Source organism: Ambystoma mexicanum, chromosome 11, assembly GCF_040938575.1.
Source record: "Ambystoma mexicanum isolate Mex_15411 chromosome 11, UKY_AmexF1_1, whole genome shotgun sequence".
NCBI classification, from domain to species: Eukaryota; Metazoa; Chordata; class Amphibia; order Caudata; family Ambystomatidae; genus Ambystoma; species Ambystoma mexicanum.
The window spans coordinates 1,082,462,890-1,082,485,432 of NC_090934.1; positions in this window are offsets into that span (position 1 = coordinate 1,082,462,890).

Genomic DNA, 22,543 nt, shown 5'->3' on the forward strand with positions numbered 1-22,543 from the left:
GAAATGGGCATCCATGATAAAGCAGGCATGATGTGTGCTATTACGTGACTAGCCTAGCATTTTGGTACAGCTAGTCTTACTGTGATTTGAGATTTTGTGCCAGGCAACTCTGATAAAGCATTCATGTTAAGTGTAATTACCTGTCATCAAAACAAAAAGTCGGTTTGCCTGCCTGTGGTGACTGGTAGCAGACTCGAGCAACAGTAACCATTGAACAACAGAGAAAGGGTTACTGCTACACAGGGGTTCCACCCATCCCAATTATACTCAAAAAAGAGATTTATTGACACATTTAGGGGAATCCTTTTTATTACTAGTGGAATATATCCCTAGGCCTATAGCTCATTGTAATGTCCAGTAAGGAACCCACAAACAAAAGTTACATGGTGAATATAAGTGGCTGTAATAAAATAAAAAAAGTCCTTTTATATGCACTTGCACATGTAGCAAAATGTATTGTAAAAAGATATATTGTTATCATAAACAAAACCGTGTAACAATTATATACAGTGGTCCCTAAGTTAGTTTGGTTCTCCAGCGAACTCAAATGATAACATAATCGCTTGAAATCAGAAAACAAACAAAAAGCACAAAAACATGGAGTACACATATATATTCATGGTGATTTCAAGGAGAGAAGAAAGGGAGGCGTGAATGCTCTGCAAGGGGGATTTTTTTAGTCCAACGCAAGGGTCTACAGACTGTTACTCTTCATGTGATCTATGTTCAAACTGTTGGTCATACTAGAATCTTACCCCCTGCAACGTTGGCATGTGTTTATTAGAATTTCCTATCGCAAAACATACTTGGCATCTGTTTATGACATATGCACATTGGCAGTCTCTATGTACTAGACACTAGGACTGGTTTATTAGAACCTCGGTACGTGATCATTAGAACTTCCAATGACATAGAGATTGGGAATTTAAGTATTAGATTTTGACTTCTGTCTATTAGAAATCTTTTCACAAGTGTGATTTATGTGGCACTTTTTCCTCAGATTAGAGGTTTCAAATCACCATGAATATATAGGTGTACTCAATGTTTTTGTGCTTTTTGTTTGTTTTCTGATTTCATGCGATTATGTTATCATTTGATTTCCCTGGAGAACCAAACTAACTTAGGGACCACTGTATATAATTGTTACATTGTTTTGATTATGGTAACAATATATCTTTTTACAATAGATTTTGCTACATGTGCAAGTGCATATAAAAGGACTGTGTTTTATTACAGCCAATTATATTCACCATGTAGCTTTTGTTTGTGGGTTCCTTACTGGACATTACTATGAGCTATAGGTCTAGGGATATATTCCACTATTAATGTCAATAAATCTCTTTTTTTAGTATAATTGTAATGAGTAGAACCTCTGTGTAGCAGCAACTCTTTCTCTGTTGTTCAAGTGTAATTACCTGAACATAATGGTATTTGGGTGCAGCCAGTCCTTATTGTGGCATTGTTTATTTTTCTGGGTATCTATGGTAAAGTAAGCATGTTAAGTGGTATTACATGGTTAGATTAGCATTTTGGTGAAGCCAGTCTAAGTATGTCTTACTGTAGGTTGCCATTTTTTTTACTGTGCATCATCAAGGCTTCAGCAAACATAAGTGTAATAACAGGTCTGGTTTACATTGTGCAGCCAGTATTGACATGTTTTCCTATGGTGGAATTGCATGTTTAATAGCAAAGTGGTATGAAAGCTCAGCGGGTTGAAGGCTCGCTGCTGCGATCTGTGTGTGATCTGCAGGTCGCAGGTTCGAATCCTGGCAAGGCCAACCCAGCATTCCTTTTATGCCCTGATGTGCTGTTCCCTGACTCTCTTGGTTATTCTACCTTCCTATACCTACTGTCCTCCCTGCAAATCCACTCACCTTCTCTCTCTCTCTCTCTCTCTCTCTCTCTGTCTCTCTCTCTCTCTCTCCCTCTATGTCTCCCCCCTCTGTGACTCTCCTTCTACTACTTGCCTCCACCCTTTGTTGTTACCATTCCCTGTTAAATTATACATCTAATCTCTCCTCCACACTACTCCTCTCTCCCCCATGCTACTACCCTCTCTTCCAGGTTACTACTCTCTCCTCCAGGCTTCTACTCTCTCCTTCACGCAACTACTTCAACTGCCACTGTACCGCTCCCTCCTCCAAACTACTTCTACCATTCCACACTACTACTACCAGAAATCCACCCCATCTTCTTCCAGTCATTCTCCTTTCACTCACTCAATCACCTTTCAATCACTCCCTACACTGTTACTAGGATGCTCACTCACCTTACACAACCAGGTGCCAGAAGCAGGAGTCAGACACAAAGGTGGCACGATTCAAAGTGAGATTTATTTATAAGAAAAATAAACCTAATTATCCCTAATTCTATAGGGACTCCCCTACCAAACAAACAATAATCTTGGGTCGGTCTAGTCAAAATGTCTGTTCAACTAATAAATCTATCCTCTGTCCAAACTCCTAATCTAAGCCTATAACTACTAACAGAAAATCACCAAATTCTGTTCAGGAGGATGAATCCCTCCCCCTGAATAATAAAAGGTTTCAGCCGTCTAACATTAAACACTTAGAATTCGAATGGGGACGCCAGGAGAATTACTCCCTTCTCCTGACTCAATTCCAACAAGGATTTCCAAAGTTTTGGTTCGTCTGTTACTGTAGAGTCTGATTTACCAACCGGGAGAATGTCCCTTCCCCTAGTATAAATAGTTCCTTTGTATGATCCACAAACACTTTATCAGGCGTTTTTACTCCTACCACAGTTCCCCCAATGGGTGTTACACTTTCCTCCTTTGCACCCTGGGTAATGGTCCAAAGGTCCTCTCTTTGGTTCTCTGATGATTTACCAATAATTCCCACCTTGGAACAGTATAGCTCTTGATGAGATTGGTATGAGGGAGTTTACTATTGGCCCACATTGCACAGTTCTGTCCTTCAGTAGCTGATTCACTGCTACTGTAAAGTGGGAGGCCACCTCAATGTCGAGATTAAAGTTCTTTGCACCCGTGGCTTTATCTCCACCACTGGGCAAAAGGAGATCTCGTTCAATACACAGATGACAATCTGTTCCCCAAGTGGTCTCTACCACTGGGCCGAAGGAGATTACTCCCGATACACAGATTGCAGTTACTTTCACCAGTAGTCTTGTCTCTGCCACTAGGCCGAGGGAGATTACTCCCGATGCATACATCACATATTCTTTTACCAGTAGTCTTGTCTCTGCCACTAGGCCGAGGGAGATTACTCCCGATGCATACATCACATATTCTTTTACCAGTAGCCTTGTCTCTGCCACTGAGCCAAGGGTGATTACTCCTGATACACAGATCACAGTCTCTTGCCCCAGTAGACTTATCTCTGCCACTGTGCCGGGGGAGATTACTCCTGATGCACAGGTCAATGTCACCTTCGCTAGCAGCCTTTCGCTCTGCCACCCCCGTATACCCATCACCTCTCCCGTGCTTCCCTTTACCTTCTTCTGGGCTGCGGCACATCACGGTTTCTTCCTGGTACTGGGGCTCATGTTGACAGCTGCTCTGGTTTCTCTGTTCTGTTTGTGGTTTTCGGCGATGGCTGTGCGGCCCTCGTCTCTGCACAGTGTTGGCGTAGTTGTTGGACACTCCAATACGCCATCCTTCATCCGGCTGGTCTCTTGGTCTGCAACCACCTCCTCCTCTAACCTCACCTGTGTAACTCACACCTTCCTGTTTCCTGTCTCCCTTCTGATACTTTCCCTCCTGCTCCCATAGTTCTTCTTCCCCTAACCAATTTAGTCCTGTCTTTCCCACTGTGAAGGACTAAAGTTGGCAAAAGGCTTAAATATGCAGTTACCCTGCCCCTTTTAGCTGTGCATGGCTACTGTGCTGCAACAGTGGTGTCTTGCAGCAGTACATGCCCTGGTTCATGTTTGGACGTATTGCTGTGGCAGATTCCCAGGTAGCTTGGCACATGCCACTGCCGTGCATTGGTGCACTGCAGTCACCACTGCTTCACGACTCGGTTGTCTTTCCAATTACTGATTCTCTCTCTGGCGACAGTATACGTCCTCTGTATGGAGTGTGTGATTGGGAGGCCCTGATGGGTTATCTTCATGCAGGTGGTATGACTTCTTCTTAGAAGCTTGAGATTGTCAGAAATGGAACAGAGTAGACTGGAAAACATTTGGTGATTTACGTATAGGCTGATGCAACATGCTACCACTCATATTTAAGCAGGCTCATGGGGAGGGGACAGGAGTTGGGGCCCTCTCACTTGACAATGTGCCCCTGTGGGGTAGGTCTGGCCCTGGCTTCCACCGTGGAAGGCCCTACACCCTAAGCTGAGAGGGGTTCCTATTCCCTCATTACAAGGAAGAGGGACAGGGGTCATGAGATTTCCTTCACTCCTCCTTCCTGCTTTTAAATTGGGCTGAGGACATGGTTTCCATTCTGACCCCAGACCCAGCCTAAAACAGGCAGGCAGAGGAAGGAGTGACGCATTCTTTGGTATCTTTCACGCACCAGATTTTCCAGTGCCCCCAAAGGATATAGAATGCTGCTTTGCATGAGTGAAGACATCCGTGCTTTATTTTCAGGGCCTTACCCATGTACAGTGTTGTGCAAGGATAAGGGGCACCACCAGTCTTTGCCTTTCAACATAATCTAAGTGCCCTAGAACACCTATGTTGAGCTACCTCTGGTCTCCAGGGTGTGTAAGTAAAGTGGGAGGAGGAAAAAGCATGTGGCAGAGTGTCAATGAGGTGCAACAGGAGTCATCTGACGATGATGTGCTTAAAGAGGGATTAGGCACAGTGTTAGCACCCGTCCCTGATCCATATTAGAGAGGTGGTGTGCGTTTCGCCAACCACATGGCGCATTACTTCCTTTGCCAACCAGGAACCGGACGCGGCGCCAACCCCAAGATGCTGCTTCTCTATGCCTGCCAATCAGGTACCTAATGCAACGCTGCCAATTCCAACATGGTGCTGCATTACCTATGCCAATCTACGAGTCCGGGGAAGGAGCCCCTGCCCGCTCGCATTCAGGACTGCCGGCTGACTACGACGTTTTGCGTTGCAACTCCTGTTGCCAGTAACACTCTCTGCATTCTTCCTTGCTTCTCCGTTCCTCTTGCTTACCACTTGCCTCGTTATTCTCCGCCTGTGCTTCTCGCTCTGTGTGTGCCTTTTAGGCCTAACTATTCTGCTGCTTCTTACCAGTAATCTGTGAGCTCCCTGGCTCGCTCACTTTTGATCTGCAAACTGCCATCTGGTCAGTCTACTTTCTAGACAAAGCTCATCTGCCTCCAATGTTTTTGTACTCCTACTGGAGTTTTTCGTTGGTCCTTTCCTCCCCTTTGCCAGGCCTGTCTGTGTCATTTCTGACAGCCCTGGCATTAGGAGAGGAGAGACCTTATTTACATGCTATGAAAGACCCAGGTAAGCAAAAACCTAAAACACAGGCCCTCTAGTTTGAGCCACAGAGAAGAGGCAGCTTGGATTGACAGCTGCACACCCAGATCCCTGAGAGAGGGAATTAGCCAATAAAGAACCACAAAGATAGCATCGAGTGGCCACCTTTCTTTTGATGCCTCTGGGCTTCCATTTAAAGCTGACAACTGTGTTAGTCCCACCACAGAACAACAATCAGGCTGCAATGCAGACTTGAGTCCCCCGAGGAATAGACCTCCCCAACGTGCCCTAGATGCACAAGAACATTGCTAAGGAAGCTACAAACTCTAAGGAATATGACTTTTCTGAAAGATTGTGACTGATTGGGAGATTTTACTTGGAGCTCTTTATGTTTTGTTTGGATCAACCTGCACCTAGTCAACGCATCTGCTTTATTGCATTGAACATCCAGAAAGGCACACACTTTTGAGTTTAGAGATGTGACCACATCTTGGCAAGCAACTATACTGAAACAAAAATTTCAATTTTTTTGTGCACATGAATGACTCTAAAGAATCGTGAAGACAATTTATTTGGGTCTGGCACGTGTTTGATCTCATCTGATCTCATGATAGCATGTCAAAGAAAACCTATTCCAGCCTATAAACGAAACAGAGAAAATTAAAACACTCTGGGTGAAGTTTCTAAAACTAAATTCGTTTCTCCCGGCAACCATATCGTAGGATGCTTTCTATGCATGAAGCACATTTTTCACCCTTTACTTTGATTTGAGTTTCCAAACTTTGTATTTAACTATTTGTAAGGAACACAACACTACCAACTGTAAACCATCTGGTTATCATTTAAACATCCAACCTCAGAGTGAAAATAAAAAGTACATATGGGCCTCCCTACCACCAGAGAGGGGGAGAGCGTAGGAAAGAGCAGAATGGAGTGTGTGACAGAAAATCACGTGAGAGTCAAAACAATGATGTACATTGTGAACCATTACATTGATAATAACATCGATTAGCAAAAGGATCAGACATTTGGATTCCTAAGAACCAATCAGGATCCAGACCTTTCAGGAAATAGCCACTGGTATGGCCATGGTACCTGAGGTCTGTCAAGACTGCACTTGCAGCTCAGGTCACCACCTGCTCCACTCTGCCACCCCAGTCCCCTCACGATACTCGCCTGACCTCCCTCCATTCACCAGCCATGCGGTGCCCAATGACACGTCTCTGCAGCTCTGTCCCTGGTTTATCAAGTACCCACACCAAATTGCCGGAATTAGAAGGGGGACACCGTGCAGCTGAGCTTTCATTGCTTTGAGGTCCTTCATGAGTGGGTTTCGTACACTTTCAGTCTCATTGTTTTTGTCAATTCGTGGTACCTAACTTCACCCCGCCTATACCATGTGCAACGTGAGCAGTTATGTGCCCTTATATCTCCCTATGCGCCATCACCTTTGGATAAGGCCCATAATTTGGCTTCCAGGAAGGTAGTTGCCCGTTTTGCTAGTGGGCAGACCTAAAGAGCTTCATTATATCAGTAGAAGCAGAAAGAATCTGGCATGAAGCCCTACGTCCAGCCCTACAGATAAGGGAAGTATCGGCCAGTTTTAATCCCTGAAAATTGGCAAATACTACCAAGAAATAAAAATAGGGAGTAAAAATGCTCCCAACAGAAAATAGGAAAAAGACGTGTACAATATTGCGCCCCTGCTTTACCGCCGCATTACCGCACCACCATACTACACTTTCGGTTGTGAAGTAGAGGATTTACCTCCAGCAAAAAGCTGTAGGTACATCTGCCGCTTTACCACCAAAAATCAGCAATATTGGTGGAATTACCGCCAGTGGTAATTCCACCGAAATCCCCTTGCAGTCCTATAGACTCTGATAAATGGGAACTAACACACCTACCACCACTTGTAATCCGGCAGTAAATTCGCCGGGGCAATTGGCAGTAACGGTAAATCCGTTTGGTGGTATTTCAGCTGATATACAGCTGAAATACCACCAATCCTGTAATGAGGCCCTTAGTCCTGTGGAGTTACCACAGGATTACAAATGGTGGTAAATCTCCATTTATGTAGTCCATAGGACTCCATGGGGATTTTTGGAGTATGTATCAGTGGTGGAATTACTGTGTACTAAATCCACCGATTTTTGGAGGTAAAGTGGAGAATTTACCTCCACAAACAAGATGGAGGTGATTTCGCCACTTTTCCTCTGAAAATCGTTGGCGTTACAGCACAATAATTCAATCCAGCAGTAAACCTGCCAAAAATTGTAATGTGGCCATGCAGGAGAAGTGGCGGGACAGGAATTACAGCCACTTCAATCCTGCACCACCAAACTTGTAATGAGGCCCAAGGTTCTGACCTATCATTGTGTGCTGGAGTGGACCTTGATCAGTATTCTATCCCATACTAAGGTATGCATCTTTGCGCCACTGTCCAGCCCCTCCTGAAATTCACAGGTCACCTTTGAGAATAAGGTTACTTGTGCATTTTTAACAATAGCACAAATGAAACAAGCACATTCTCTACGCTCCTTTCATTCATGCTATTTTTTGCGAATTTGCCCCACTTCTCGAGTTGGCACAGTGAGCGTGCTAAAGAGCACGAATCACTGCGCCAAATCAGGACGCCCAGGCTCCACCACTATTCTCAAGTGGACCTGGGCGTCCTCGTAGTGCACGACAGTGCACCGTGGTCACTGGCCTGTTTTTGGGCACAACGGGCGCAATGCAGAAATTTCGGCAGCACTTTCGTAAAATAATGACATAATCGTTATTTTACAAAACTGCTGCCGAGAAGTTGGGTTTATATGAACCCTTTCGTTAACTAACGACATATTTGTTACTTAACGAAAGTGCTGCGGAGAACACAGCAAAGTTCCAAAGTTGTTCCAAACTCCCAAACTATGTTTAACGCTTTTAATTACCTTTTTGGTACTTAACACCCACTTGAGAATTGGGCCCACAGCCTTTTTGAATGTATGAAGGGGATAACAAGAAACCAAACTAAGGACCCGATTCTCAAGTGGGTGTTAAGTAACAAAAAGTTTGTTAAAAGCGTTAATAACCTTTTCGGTACTTAAGAACTATTCTGAAGATGGGGCATTCTTCCGAAGTCGGTATGAATGCACCACTTTCGGAATATATGTGGCGGTTGATTGAATGGGTGGAAAACCAACCTAGCAACTGCCACTTTCGTTACCTGCCACTTATGACAGACATTCTTGTGGCATTCCTCCACTTTTAAATGTGCGCTAAAGTGGTACACATTTACGGTACCATTTCGGTGCCAGTATTGTGGAGGAGTGCCACAGGAAGCCGGTCGCACTGCAGGAGGGTGGGCAAACCAGTACAGTAAGCAGCTTTAACGTTGTATCCTGTGTCAGGGCAGGATACAACGTTGAAGCTGCTGTTAGGGTGAGCATAGTTGTTTAATTAACTGGTTGTTAAACACAGTGGGGATGATTGTAGAAACCCTGATATCTGCCTCTATGGAGGTTAAGAAAGTAACTTTGGAACATAGTTTGGAACTTTGGTTGGAACTTTGGTTGGAACTTCCAAACATAGAGGCCAATTCATAGAATCTGGCGCAGATGTAGCACACGCGGCTGGCGCAGAGAGGGAGCGTACGCCAGCTGTGCCAAACAGCATTCAGGCGCACTGCGTATTCATGGATTTTCCAAGCCATTTGCAGCCGTGGCGCAGCGAACATCCAGCAGCGCCAGTTACGCCCCCAGGAAGGCCCCTTGCACCAGAAAAAGCCATAGAAGTCCCCAATACGGCAAAAAGGGCTGCGCTAACCCTGGACCAGTTTACAGGCCCCCTACACTGTAATTGCCTGAAAAACTACGCATACCCCACTCGCGGCAGCCAAAACACGTGAAAATCTACTCGCGCACCCCCTTGAATACACGTACCCCGTTCGCGGCACCCAAAGCACGTGAAAACATCCCCACACACCCCCTTTCTTACGCATGAAAATATCCATGCGCACCCCCTTGAATACGCATACCCCGCACACGGCAGCCAAAATGCGGGGAAAGGGCTGTGTATGTGGTGACAGGTGTTGGGTGGTCCCCTGTGGTGTGGGTTGCCTGCAGGTCATGGTTGTTAGGGAGATTTCTCACACAAGTGCTACATTCCCTCTACCTTAGAGCCCTCCAGCTCTTTTGCTATATTTTGGGACTTTGAACATTTTCATTTTCAATGTGTTTTACTTTTGTGTTCTTTTGATATGGAGTTTTAAAACAACCCCATAGGCATCATCTTTTTCTGTGTATCATACAGCATCCTCAGTGCAGTGACACAGGGGTGTCTTTCCCAAGGTTTAAATACCTTCTCTGGGACTGACTACTGTCTCCCATGTAAAGTTAAATTGCATTTGGTAGTCTCTTTAAAATTACAGACCCAGCACCCAGCACACACTATCTTCCTATAGAGTGGTGGAGGGGGTTGCCTAGCTTCCCCTGAGTCAAAACACTCAGGTAACAGTCAAATGCTACCCTTTACTACTTTAAATGGCTGGTGGCAGTGGTTTAGATCAAACTACCATGATTTTTCCTGACCGAGAACAACTGTAGCTAAAAGTCGGGTCAGCCATATTTTTCATACATTTATAAACAGACTCCGGTCATCTTTCTTCGCCGTTTCTTTTAGGAAAGGTCCTTCTTGTGTTTGTCTCTGCGCGCCAAACTAGGTTTGGTCCCTTTGTTCGTTTGCCTTTGGCAGGCTTCAGTGCTGAAGCCCTCCTCTGGCGCCTGAGTGTCAGGGATGGACAAGATGTGAGGGAGGTGCCCGAAACTCCCCGTGCTAAGTCTCCTAGGAGACTTAAATGCACTCTGGCGTGATTGGCCGGCTGGCTGTCCAACAAGGACAGCCACCCTGCTGTGTGAGTGACAGCCAGGCTGGAATGAATGGGGGAAAACTGTTTAAAAGCAGGTCTCTGGGACATGGAAAGCAGAGTCGACCACTGGAACAAAAGAACCGAAGACGAGCCGAAGGAAGAGGACTGCTGCAACTCCTGGACAACCGGTGAAGCCCTGCTGCAGGTCCAAATTGCCTGAAACTCCATCGACAGCGAAGCCCTTCAAGGTTAACTTCTTCCCTTGAGTTTGGTGGGAACAACCAACTCGCAAGTCACCTGGACACCGTCCCCATCCTGGTTGGAAATTCTGCAGAATGCTATTGAAAACTGGATAGCCAGGGGGAAGGAAACCAGCTCGTGGACTTTAAGGCACTCACACCTTAAACCAACGTTTTGCTGAGCTTGTGGCCTCATCCCTGGGCAGTGCAGGAACCTCCCGACGTCCTCCTTCTTGTCCCCACGAATGAAGCACAGGAACAGTGAAATCTGCTCGAACTGCCAGGAACAACTGCCTCAGCTACAGCTCTTCTTCAATACAAAGTTACTGTGCAAACACGGTCCGGAAATCTTTTCGGCCATAGTGAAAGTTTGTGGAACTTTCCTAACTTCGAAGGCTTGTCCTTCCCTAAACATTCATCCAACTTTTTGCCTAGCCAAATTCTTCTAAACTTTGGAAAAGACTCAGACGTTTACTACCAGAACTGTGCTATTCTAGACAAAGACTCTGAACCATTGACTTTGGCCCAGGCCTATGAACTGAATTGCTGGTTGTAGTTTACTGAAACCCTTTGCCCTGCCTATGAAAGTATTTGGGCTGTCTATTCTTATAACCTTGTCTTTTTACCCCTTTTTAAAGTATCTGAAGTGCCATTTTGCTCTCACTCCAGGGGAACTGAACTTGTTCAGTAACTTAATGGTTGTGTATTTGTAGTATATTAGTGTCTGATATTGAGCTGCTCTTGCTAGTGTAATATCTTTAAACTGAGTGTGTAAATAAATGTATATTATTTTACCAAGAAACATTGAGTAAAGTGTTTGTTAGAATCACTGTACTTGTTAGCCCTATGTATAACTTGTTCTTCTGCTCACTCAACTCTTGAGATAAGTCTGGCTGCTCATCCACTGCTACCATATAACTGTGTAGTACAGGCTTCTACCAAAAGTGAAATTGTACTGACACTTGTGGTCTTAATTGCTTGTAGTGTTCCCAAAGGGTACTGCATGTGATTCTGCCTAACAATGGTCAGGGGTTATGGGCTGCCTGCGGGGCATGGCCATGGGTGTTGGGTGGTCCCCTGTGATGTGGGCTGCCTGCGGGTCATGGCCAGGGGTGATGGGCTGCCTGCGGTGCATGGCCAGGGGTGTGACCATGACCCGCAGGCAGCCCACACCACAGGGGACCACCCAACATCCCTGGCCATGCCCCGCAGGCAGCCCATCACCCCTGACCATGTCCTGCAGGCAGCCCCTGACCATGACCCGCAGGCAGCCCACACCACAGGGGACCACCCAACACCCCTGGTCATGCCCCACAGGCAGCCCATCACCCATGACCGTGACCCGCAGGCAGCCCACACCACAAGGGACCACCCAACACCCCTGGCTATGACCCACAGGCAGCCCATCACCCCTGACCATGACCCGTAGGCAGTTCACACCACAGGGGATCACCCATCACCCCTGACCATGACCCGCAGGCAGCCCACACCACAGGTGACCACCCAAAACCCCTGGCCATGACCCTCAGGCAGCCCACATGGCATCATGCACATGCACGCCCTGACTCATGTCCCCCCACCAGTGATGGGCACCTGCCAGCAGGCCCCCGACTCATGTTCCCCACCAGTGATGGGCACCTGCCAGCAGGCCCCAATTCATGTCCCCCCACCAGTGATGGGCACCTGCCAACAGGCCCCGACTAATGTCCGGCCCACCAGTGATGGGCACTTGCCAGCAGGCCCCGACTCATGACCCCTACCAGTGATGGGCACCTGCCAGCAGGCCCCGACCCATGACAGGCACCTGCCAGCAGGCCCCGACTCATGTCCCCCCCACCAGTGATGGGCACCTGCCAGCAGGCCCAGACTAATGCACCCCCCCCACCAGTGATGGGCACCTGCCAGCAGGCCCTGACCTGTGACGGGCACCTGCCAGCAGGCCTCAACTCATGTCCACCCAACCAACACATTGTCGCAACATACATGCATTTAGCAAATGTCCACCCAAATTCCACCCCGCGCGGCCCCTCCACAGTGCAACTCCACACCCATCCATTGTCCCCACTTCCCAGTACATGCCCCATGGCATGTCATTCACAGAAGCACACATGCATGCACCCAAAGACATGCCCAACATGGCTACACACCAGCGACACATGATTGAGGCAATGACGACTGACACATGCACCAAACTAATGTAAGCAGACAACACAAATATGTGAACTGATGAAAAATGAAATCAACCAAATGAAAAGCAACCATGCCATGGTCAAATAAATGAATGTGAACATAGCTGAAATGCAAAATCCATGAAAAGTGTGATCCCAAAAAAAAGCTAATCCTCAAACGGGTCCATGTTCAGAAACAAAAAATCTGAATCCAAAGGGTAAATTAAAAAAAAAACATAAAAAGAAAAAATCTGCTGTTGCAGTACTATTGACAATGAAAGTTCTTAAGGTCCATGTTCCCAAAACCAAATGAAACCTAGTAAAAACCCTACAAAATACAACTATGTACAAAAAGTGGAGCAATGTCCGTCGACTCCAAAATAAAAATAAAACGAAAGGAAACCTAAGCCTAATAAACTATATACAATGGCAGCAGGCTAGTCCTACGGCTCACCATTCTTACCAATAGTCTTGGCCAGGGCATCATCAAACTCCGAGTTTATGTCCCGGAGGCGGGACTGGGCTCTGTCCTCAAGGGCTCGCAGGGACGCCGACATGCTCTCCACCAACTCCGTGCGAGTCTCCTGTAGAAACTGTGCGGCTCAATGCCCGCCCCATGGAGTTCTCCGCCCTGACCATGGTGAGCCGTGTCCACTCTTCCCGCTTCCGCTCTGCATCCATTTGCTAGCCAATCTGCTGCCACACGGAAGACACACATAGTTCAGGGTCCTCCTGCACTTCGGCCGATGCCTGCCCCCGTGATGTTGTATGCCCCGAGTCCGGACGCCTCCTACGTCGAGCCTGGTGCTGCTGCGTTGATGTCCTCTGCCTGTGACACCACCACTGGCTCTGGGACGCTGACGACCCCCGGGGCTGTCCTGGACGTGCCCTGCTGGAAGTTGCCTGCACATCCTCCATTGCCAGGGATCCTGTTGCTTGGGTGACCACCTCTGCTGAAATTCCGACTCCCGACTATGGTAGGGATGTGATATCCACCAGCCTGGCAGCGGTGGATGAGGCAGGTCCACAGGGTGCCCTGGTGGCATCTGGGCCAGAAGACGGCGTGGAGGACGACTGGCACATAGAAGGTGCAGAGGAGGAGAGGGTCGCAAGAGCGGACAGCACATGGAGGAACCCTGAGACAATGAGCCGTCCTAGCCAGTTCTGGGTGGCACACAGCTGTTTGTGAGGATGTGCGTTGTCCTTCCTGGAATCACACACATCAACACGAATCATGCGTGTGCGCAATGCCACACCGACTAGGACGGGCTCAACCCTGTCACGAATTGCCTCATCCGCAGGTAGAGGAAGGTCAGTTGATGTGGACACATCCTCTACCTGCGGACGGGCCTGGAATGAGGCATACCTGCTGGTGCAAAGTGATGCAGTTGCAGAATCAGGGACAGGTTTATTCACAGGTACCTCCGCGGCAACCTGTGCTGCCTCCTGCCCCTGCCCCTGGAGTGCACCACTTGCACCAGTGGAATCACCCCCACCAGGCCCCATGTGTGGGTCTAATGCGACCTCCTCCTCACCCACCACCGACCTGGATGCCTCTGCACCGTCTTCCGCATTGTCCTGCCCCAGTGAGGGATCACCTGCCCCTTCCGCTGCCGAGGAGCCCACTTCTAACCTTGGCCATTGGGCCTCCCCTCGGCAGCTGCAGCCGTAGTGGCGTACGCGGCACCAGTCAACTCGCTCCCGGAAGATCTCTTAACCTGAGAGGGTGACTGGGCCTTGCGTCTCTGGCCGGTGGAGGCATCGCCGCCGCTTAGCTCCACAGCGCCGTCTCTGCCCTCTTCTTCACTCGCCGCTGTGGAAAGGGAGACATTGAACAAAAACATCAGGGTACTGAATGCAAGTCTGCTAGACACAAAGCAAATGCACATGAGCGGCACTGTCGTATGTCACAGCCATCATCACCTTCCACAACCCACGGGTCCATGCAAGAAACACACATGCACATACACCACCGCACAGTCATGCATCCGTCTGTGTCCACCTCCCATCACAGTGCAATCATGGACAGCTAGGCCAGAACAGTCAATGCACGCATCGAGATGTGCATGTGTCACGCATCCATGGCGTTTCCCAGTCACACACTCACCACTCAGTAACACGCACATGTACACCATGCACGACCATGAGGGTGACATCAGCATCCATGATTCACACAACAGACATGGCCAGGTGCAGACACAGGCATGGAATCATGTGTGCGTCGTCACATGCAGGTGCACATCATGCATAGCAACATATACACAACATTGTCATTGCACACGCTTGACCGGACTCACATGCCTCATTGTCATGTCCCTGCACACAGACATCCATACATGGGGCATGCCAGACATACGTCCAAGGTGCACACACCTGACACACCTCAACATGCACTATGCTGGAGATGAATACATGGACACTTACCAATCGACTCCGGACGGGTCTGCATCTCGAGGACCTGGTGGTGAATCGAAGGGTAAATGCGCTCCAGGACCCTCATCTGGATGTTGGTCAGCTGGTCCCGGCGCCCCACTTCTCCACGAGCATCAACAAGGCGCTGGGCCTTCCTGAGGGTCCTGGATCTGAAGTCCTCCCAGCGATCCAGGACACGGTGGTAGTCGCCGGATGCCACCCCTTCTGCGTTGATGGCATCCACAATGTCCTTCCAGATCCTCCTCCGTCCATCCCAGTCGAGGCGTGAACTTGAGAAGAGGGCATCATAATTCCCCAGGACTTGCTCCACCAGGATGCCAACTTCATTTTCAGTGAAGCTGGCAGCCCTCTGCCTCTCTGACTGGGGTTGCCACTGGCCCCAGATGGTGTTGAGTTGGACATGGCAACCCCTGAGGTAGGTGTGGGTGGGCAACTTGGTCCTGGGGCTGGGCTGTGGAGCAATGCTACACCAGTCGGGAGTCTTCTGGGTCAGCAGAAGTCGTCTCAGGTACAGGATCCCTGACTATGGCTTCTGTGCAGGCACCAAATAGCAGGGCACGTTGGCAGCAGCGTTTAATCAGGGAAAAGGTCCTTAGCGCGTAAGTGATGTGACGCGCGCAGGCATTGCCTTTGCCAGGGATTAAAGGTCAGCACGGGTAAGCAGTTCGCTGTACGTGCTTTTCGTGGAGACCGACCGCATTTGTTTCTTCTTCTTGTGGGTTCACACGCGATTACTTCACAGCGCTTAAAGTTCGTACTTCTTGTTTTAGCGGGGGAGTTCTCTATGCGCACACGCGCTTGTGTTTTTATTTTCCACACAAGGCAGATGGTGAGTCGCGCACTCTTATTTTTCCCACTGTGGTTGCCCCTCTTTGTCATGCACCCATTTTCGAGGTCAGAGTAGCCTGCATGTTCCACGCGTACATATTTTTTGTGTCCCTGGGTGCCACAGCGTATTGTGGGAGGTTTATTCCACGCACGTGGGCTACTGGGGATTGCGTGCACGTTTATTATCATTTTTTGGGGTGCCTGAGCATTGCGTGACCCGTCTTTTATCACCAGGGGTCACAGACAGCCTTGCAGGAGCACAGGGGTGCGTCTAACATCACGTACCCTGCCCCTGTCACCCCAATTGCCCAGGACAATTGTTGTGTGCACCTCCCATTGGCAAAATACCATCTGTGCCATGGTTGGGAGAACACCAAAAGGGAAGGGCGGCAAAGCTGGGCGACCTCCCAAGGCTGGGCGTGGTGGGGCAAGTGGCCAGGGAGTCCAGGGAAGCCAATGTGGACGCGGAAGGGGACGTGGCCAGGGTGCACCTCCGGGGCAGGATGTCCAGCAACTTGCTGGGACAGCCATGCGACCACCCCCAGCTCCTCAGGTAGATGCTGCTGGAGACATCCCCAGCGCACATCTGACCCCACAGGTATTGTCATCTGCTGGCACGGGCCACCAGGTGGTGGAAGCTGCAGGTGCAGCTGTGGCAACCACCACCCAGGCTCGGGGTCGGCCAGCGCAGGCTGCCTTGCCACAGGACTCACAGGCAGATTTTCAGGGCAGGAAGGCCAAGCCACGTGTGTCCAAGGTGGCTGTGACCAAGGCACATGTTCCTGGGACAGTTTTGAAATCTGCTGCCCCAAGCAGCCAGGTGGTGGGAGCTGCATGGGCAGATGCAGCCAACACAACCCCGGCAGTGAGTCTGCCAGCCAGGACTGTGTCGGTCACAGCCCTTTGCACTGAGGCAGTTGTGCTGCTGGGTCCTGGCAACAGCACCCAGAAGCCAATCACACAATCCAGGCCTTCCGTCCTCATGCCAATTCCAACTCCCATTGGCCAGTCCACCATCGCCACAGCCCCAACTGACCAGAGTGGCATTTGCCTCTCAGGGTCTGCACAACCGGCCAAGAGGAGAAAGTGTGCTTCTCAGCATGAGGCTGGGACCCCAGACACGGCATCGGCTGCGGCACGGCAAGGAAGAGGCCTTTCGATAAAGAGGAGCTGGACTTCCATGTGGACTGCGTGTCGGCACACGACCGCGATATGCTGGTGGGCGCAGGGTGCCATACTAGGCCTGCCCAGCATCAGGTCCACTGGCAGTTCATTGCGGATGGTGTGAATGCATTGGGACATGAGAGGTGCACAGCTCAGGATTGCCACAAGCGTTGGACTGACCTCCGACGCTGCTCAAAACAAAAGCGGGCCTCTAATTACTCCCTGACTCGGGTGACTGGCAGTGGGCCACCACCAGAAGAGGATGAACTCACTCCGCACAAGGGAATTGCTGCAGAGTTCATCGATCAGGGACTTATCCAGGGAGTGGGAGAGAAGCAGGATTATGAGGCAACGTCCGGTGAGTCTTGATGCGTGTCTGTCCAGCCCATGTGTGTTTTGCTTGTGTGATGTGTTGTGATTGACTGCCAGTTCAGGCTATGTATTGATGAGTGACATGTGTGACACATGCAATGCTTTGCTGATATGTGATTGTCGTCATGCAGTCTCCATGCAGGGCATGTGCTGCACAAGGGGGCAGTCCTCATCACCACACATGCACCCTACTTACATGCAAGTCACTCGGCGGCCACTCCTGTCCATGTTCAAGCTCACTGACATGTTTGCATATAGCCCCAAAACTCAGCCTATGTCGTCACATGACTGACGGCTATGTGAGGTCACCCTGCAAGCTGCTCCTCCTCACAGGCATGCTTCCTTGCCTCTCCACCACCCTGCAGTTCACTGTCTCCATGGTACTGGCAGTTTCTGTGTTGGACTACTGCTATGGCCTGTTCCCCTTTCCTGTGTACAGGCACACTTCCCTGTGCAACCCTGCCATACCTGTGCTGTGGTGTTACATCCTTTGTCCTAGATGTAGGGTGTCTCACTTGGACCGTGCAGATGGCACAGGGTCAGAGTGCACATGAGTGTTCATTCATGGACCAATGCATTCCCTGCAAGCCCCTATGGGTCTGTGGCAGGCTACTCATTGTAACACATCTCCAGTATTTTATCCGTCTCATGGTATTTGCTCATCCATGTCATGCTCACTCAGGGTCACTTCATCATCATGCACATGTTTATGGTTCCCTTATCTGTGTCAGGAACAGGCCTCACTCTGTTACAGCCACCCTGCTCCCAGGTGACTGGTGTTGTGGCCTCTGCCTGCAAGGATGTACTTGTGATGGTTCCTCATGTGTCCTGCTTTCTGTCCCCCTCTCATCTACTGTAGTCTCAGTTGTCTCAGATGATGCAATTGACGCTTGCATACACTGTTTGCAACTTCACAGTACTGTGGTCAGCCATTCAGAGCAATGCACTGGCACCCTGCCATTCCCCAAGGAGGTGTGGGGGGGTGCAGTGCATCCCTACAACCCAGTGCCAACACTGCACATGATGACTGCAATTGCCCTTACAGTGCCGTCATGTCACAAGATTGACATCACTACATTTCTGGTTCTGTTGATAGTTGAGGACTTACACATGTGCTGCACTGCACCCACACACTTCTGAGCCATGTTTCATCCTTCAACATGCCTATTCACTTGTGTGTTGTCGAAGTGACCTGCCATGTATGTATCCATTTGCCTCCCTTCACTGTATTTCAAGGCACTTGCGTTGTTGAATCCTGTGACATGTGTGCTTTTATTGATATTAATGTTCTTGTAGTGCATGTTGACATGCATTTTGCTTGTGATATGGACACCTCTATTTGATTTACTGCTGTGGCTATTTGGAAATTGTGCCATGGCTATGCTACCTGCCATCTCTTCATTGACATCTGTAAATTTTGGCAAATATATATGCCTAAATGTAAATAAAGGGCACCTGGCTAGGCCCTGATATGCCCAGGAGGGTATACAGTAATGTTTCACAGGTAATCAGGGTGTGAGATCACATGCAAGGTTCTCTGATGTATTATTACACACTCAGAAAAAAAAACATGTCACCAAATTCTTTTACGATTGGGTCAACCGAAACTTTGACCCTTGGTTGTTTATTTTGGCAATTCAATTTTCTCATATTCCACAGTAGAACCCCAAAACAGATATTTTTTCAATTCTACAATGTGGTAGTACCACTGTATACCATCCAATTTAATCCACTAGGATTTGACTCACAAGAATGCACTTTTTCTATCATTCATGACATAATATTTACATACAAACATGTGCTATCCAGAGCATGAAGTGGATCTGGAGTACCAAACATAACACAATGTGACATTCAATACATAGCATTATAACAGGGTGGTCAACACTATAATGTTTCGGCCAACTAAAGCTATTTCTTGAAGCTTCTAGTGAGAGTGGCCTTCTTCAGGACGGAGGATGAAGTGTTCTTCATGTCCATGGAATATCTGTCAAAGAACAATGACAGGTAGGGGTGTGTATTAGAAAGTTGTGTGATCTCCAAAATCAACTATTTTACACTTAAAAATCTTATTAGATGCTCGTGTGAGCCAAAGCAGTGTCCATATTTGATCGCTAGCCAGCAGCTTACCGTCACTCACATATGCTGCGGTAGATTGTGGGTATTTGTGGAGAATCCTGCCTTTATCTATAAGACCAGACAAAAGGAAGAAAGAAGGGGGAACCCACATCAGTGTTGGTGTCAGAGGTGCCAAGCATCTACTCTGCTTATCCCTGAAAGGTATCTTACCTCCTTATCAAGCCTCTGCTCCTGTTTTGTCATACGTCCAGCCGGAAGTCAGGACGTGTCTGATGTGTATACTTTTGTCGTATTACTTTAATCTGCTTACAGCTGTAGGAAAACAAAAGAACATGTCGGCACTGTGACGACTATTGTTCTCCATAAGGATGGTGCATTCAGTGATTGCTATAGCTAGAGAATCATGTTTGTGCAGTCTATATAGTTGAGGTACCGGTAAATTATCTCTGAGGCGGGAGTACTCAGTGATGTGCTAGATGTGAGAGATATGCTGTAGTGCTCATGTCACTTATTGATGTTGTGGCATGCAGAGTGGCAGTTAATGCCTTGGTGTATACAGAAACAGGTTTGCCAAACCAACGGTCCCTAATGGCATTCCTGTGTCTGGGCGGTGACCAACTCGTGACATTGTTGATCCCTGCGAGCACAGTGATCTCGTGAGAGGGGTCATGGTGAGTCCGCCGTGATGTTAATATCCGAACTGATCAGGGCTTAACTTACTCATTGTTAGAGATCCGCCGGCGCTGTACGTCTGGCTATTCACAAGGATTTTCCGAGCAATGCAATGTGCACGTTACCCAGGGTGATATTTCAAGAGTGAAACTGAATCCTCATAGGGTAGCCCCGCCCCAGCTGCTGGCATCCAATTAACAGTTGACAAGTGTGCCGTTGTGGCGGTGGGTGTGTGAGCAGTGCTGCACTGCTATTGGCTGTGTGCTGTGTGGCTCAAAAGACTAACAGAGCCGGTCCAGTCCCTGTATATTAAGTTACTGGTGTTGCTTTTAGAAGGCACGTCACTGCGGGGCTAGATGCTTGGTTGATCGTGTACTTCTGGCCTTCATCTTGTTACCTGGTGTACTGTAGCAAGTGTTAAGCATCAATAAACTTTAAACAGGAAATCCAATACTCTCTCAATCATGCAAAAATTGTAACATCTTCATTTTTGTGCCCTTCTTTCACAGGTTATGACATTACTAGAGCAGCGTGGTTTTACACACAGAAAGCTTTTTTTGTGCAGTCCCGAACATGTTCATTAATACAATAAATATGTATAGATGTTTGGTGTCAAGGGACCTATTTAATCACTTATTGAATTTGATATTGGCGCTCTCATTGAACATGCCATCGCACTAATCAGCATTTAGCGTGAGACATTTGTATATTGTCATCGAACATTTTCATTTTTGTGCCCTGCTTTCAATGGTGATGATATTGCGAAAGGCAGAGAAGCATTGTTTTAAACATAGACGCTTAAGTATAGTCCCGAACATATTCATTAATGCAATATATATGTATATTTGTTTGACATCCAGGTACGCTACTTCACCATTTATTGAGTTTGGAGAAATAACATGAAATTCTTATTTACCCAAGACATATATTAACACAATGTCATAAGTTGGAACAGTATAGCAGTTGATGCTTGTGTGACCATTTCTGTTGTGTATTAGTTCGAGCCACAAGCCTAAAGTGATCGCAAGATGAGAACAATGACAACAAATGACAGAAGATGACCAGTGGAATCCACGTGTGAGCCATAGTCACTGCATTGAATGCACATGCTCCTCTGGTTGTCTTACATAGTATGAACCTACCACGTTAACTAGATCAGACTAGGGCTAAAGAATCTGCTGTACCAATGGTTTGCATATTAGCCTTGTTATCATTGTTGTTACCTGATCCATAAATAGAGGATTGTGTGTGGCAGGGACACCTTTCTTGGGGTTTAAGGACCTGGACTGTCTTGGTATCTAGTGACGGTGTAGATCTACATCTGGATTGATGGAGTATTTGTTTTTCTCTGTTTGTTAATTCCAGAAATGTTTCTATTCTACCGTGATATTTAATCCGTTCTTGACAGTGTCCAGTCTATGTACCCATTGTTGTTCCAGTTTTGTGAGGGATAAATTGATGTCGCATCCTCATTTTTGCAGGGTCAGTTGTTGGATAATGGTCCAGGCTAGATCCTCATTGGAATGTCCCAATCTTGTGAAATGGTCAACCAGTGGTATGTGTGTGATCTTGTTTTTAATGCATGACCTATGCTCACAGATTCGTTGCTTGATTGGTCTGATGGTTTTTCCGATGTAAATTAAGTTGCAGGGGCATTTAATGACATACATAACAAACTTGCTGTCACAGTTTGTGTGTTTTTTTAGGATCCAATGGAAGTCCTTGTATATGAATGTTTTGCTTGATTTAGTATATTTGCAGGCCACACATTTTCCACTGAAACAGGGGGGTGTCCTACCCTGTAAAATTCAAATCTATGCAATGATTTAGTGCAGATATATTCAAACCCTTGTAAGAAAACACCAATGGGGCTCTCGAACATTTGTCCCATTGGTAAGCAACCTAGAAATACACAATCATTCTGTTGTATAACTACAGCTTTTCATTATTTAGCTGTTGTTTATTCATTTTAAAGCATTGTGTAATTAAATCAATTGTGCCCATAATGTAATGCTGAAACATGAAGGTTTCTGAGCACTAGAGTGACCATAGAACTGTGATACATTTACAGGAGAAAGGCAAAAAAGCTCAACACAAGGAAAGTGGCCACAACCTGGTGTGGCCTCCAATCTAAAGAAAACAGTAAGCAAACATTATAAGACTTACAACTCATCAGTAACTTAACATTTGTTAAATGACAAGTAATGAAAGGAACATATAAACTGATGCATTAGTTCCACAGTCTGAGTTAGTACTCTAATAAGGAGACCTCAGTCGAGGTGCACCAATGCCCGGCAGAAGTATGACCTCATGATAGGTCGACGTCTAGGTCTTAGGTTAGAAATGTA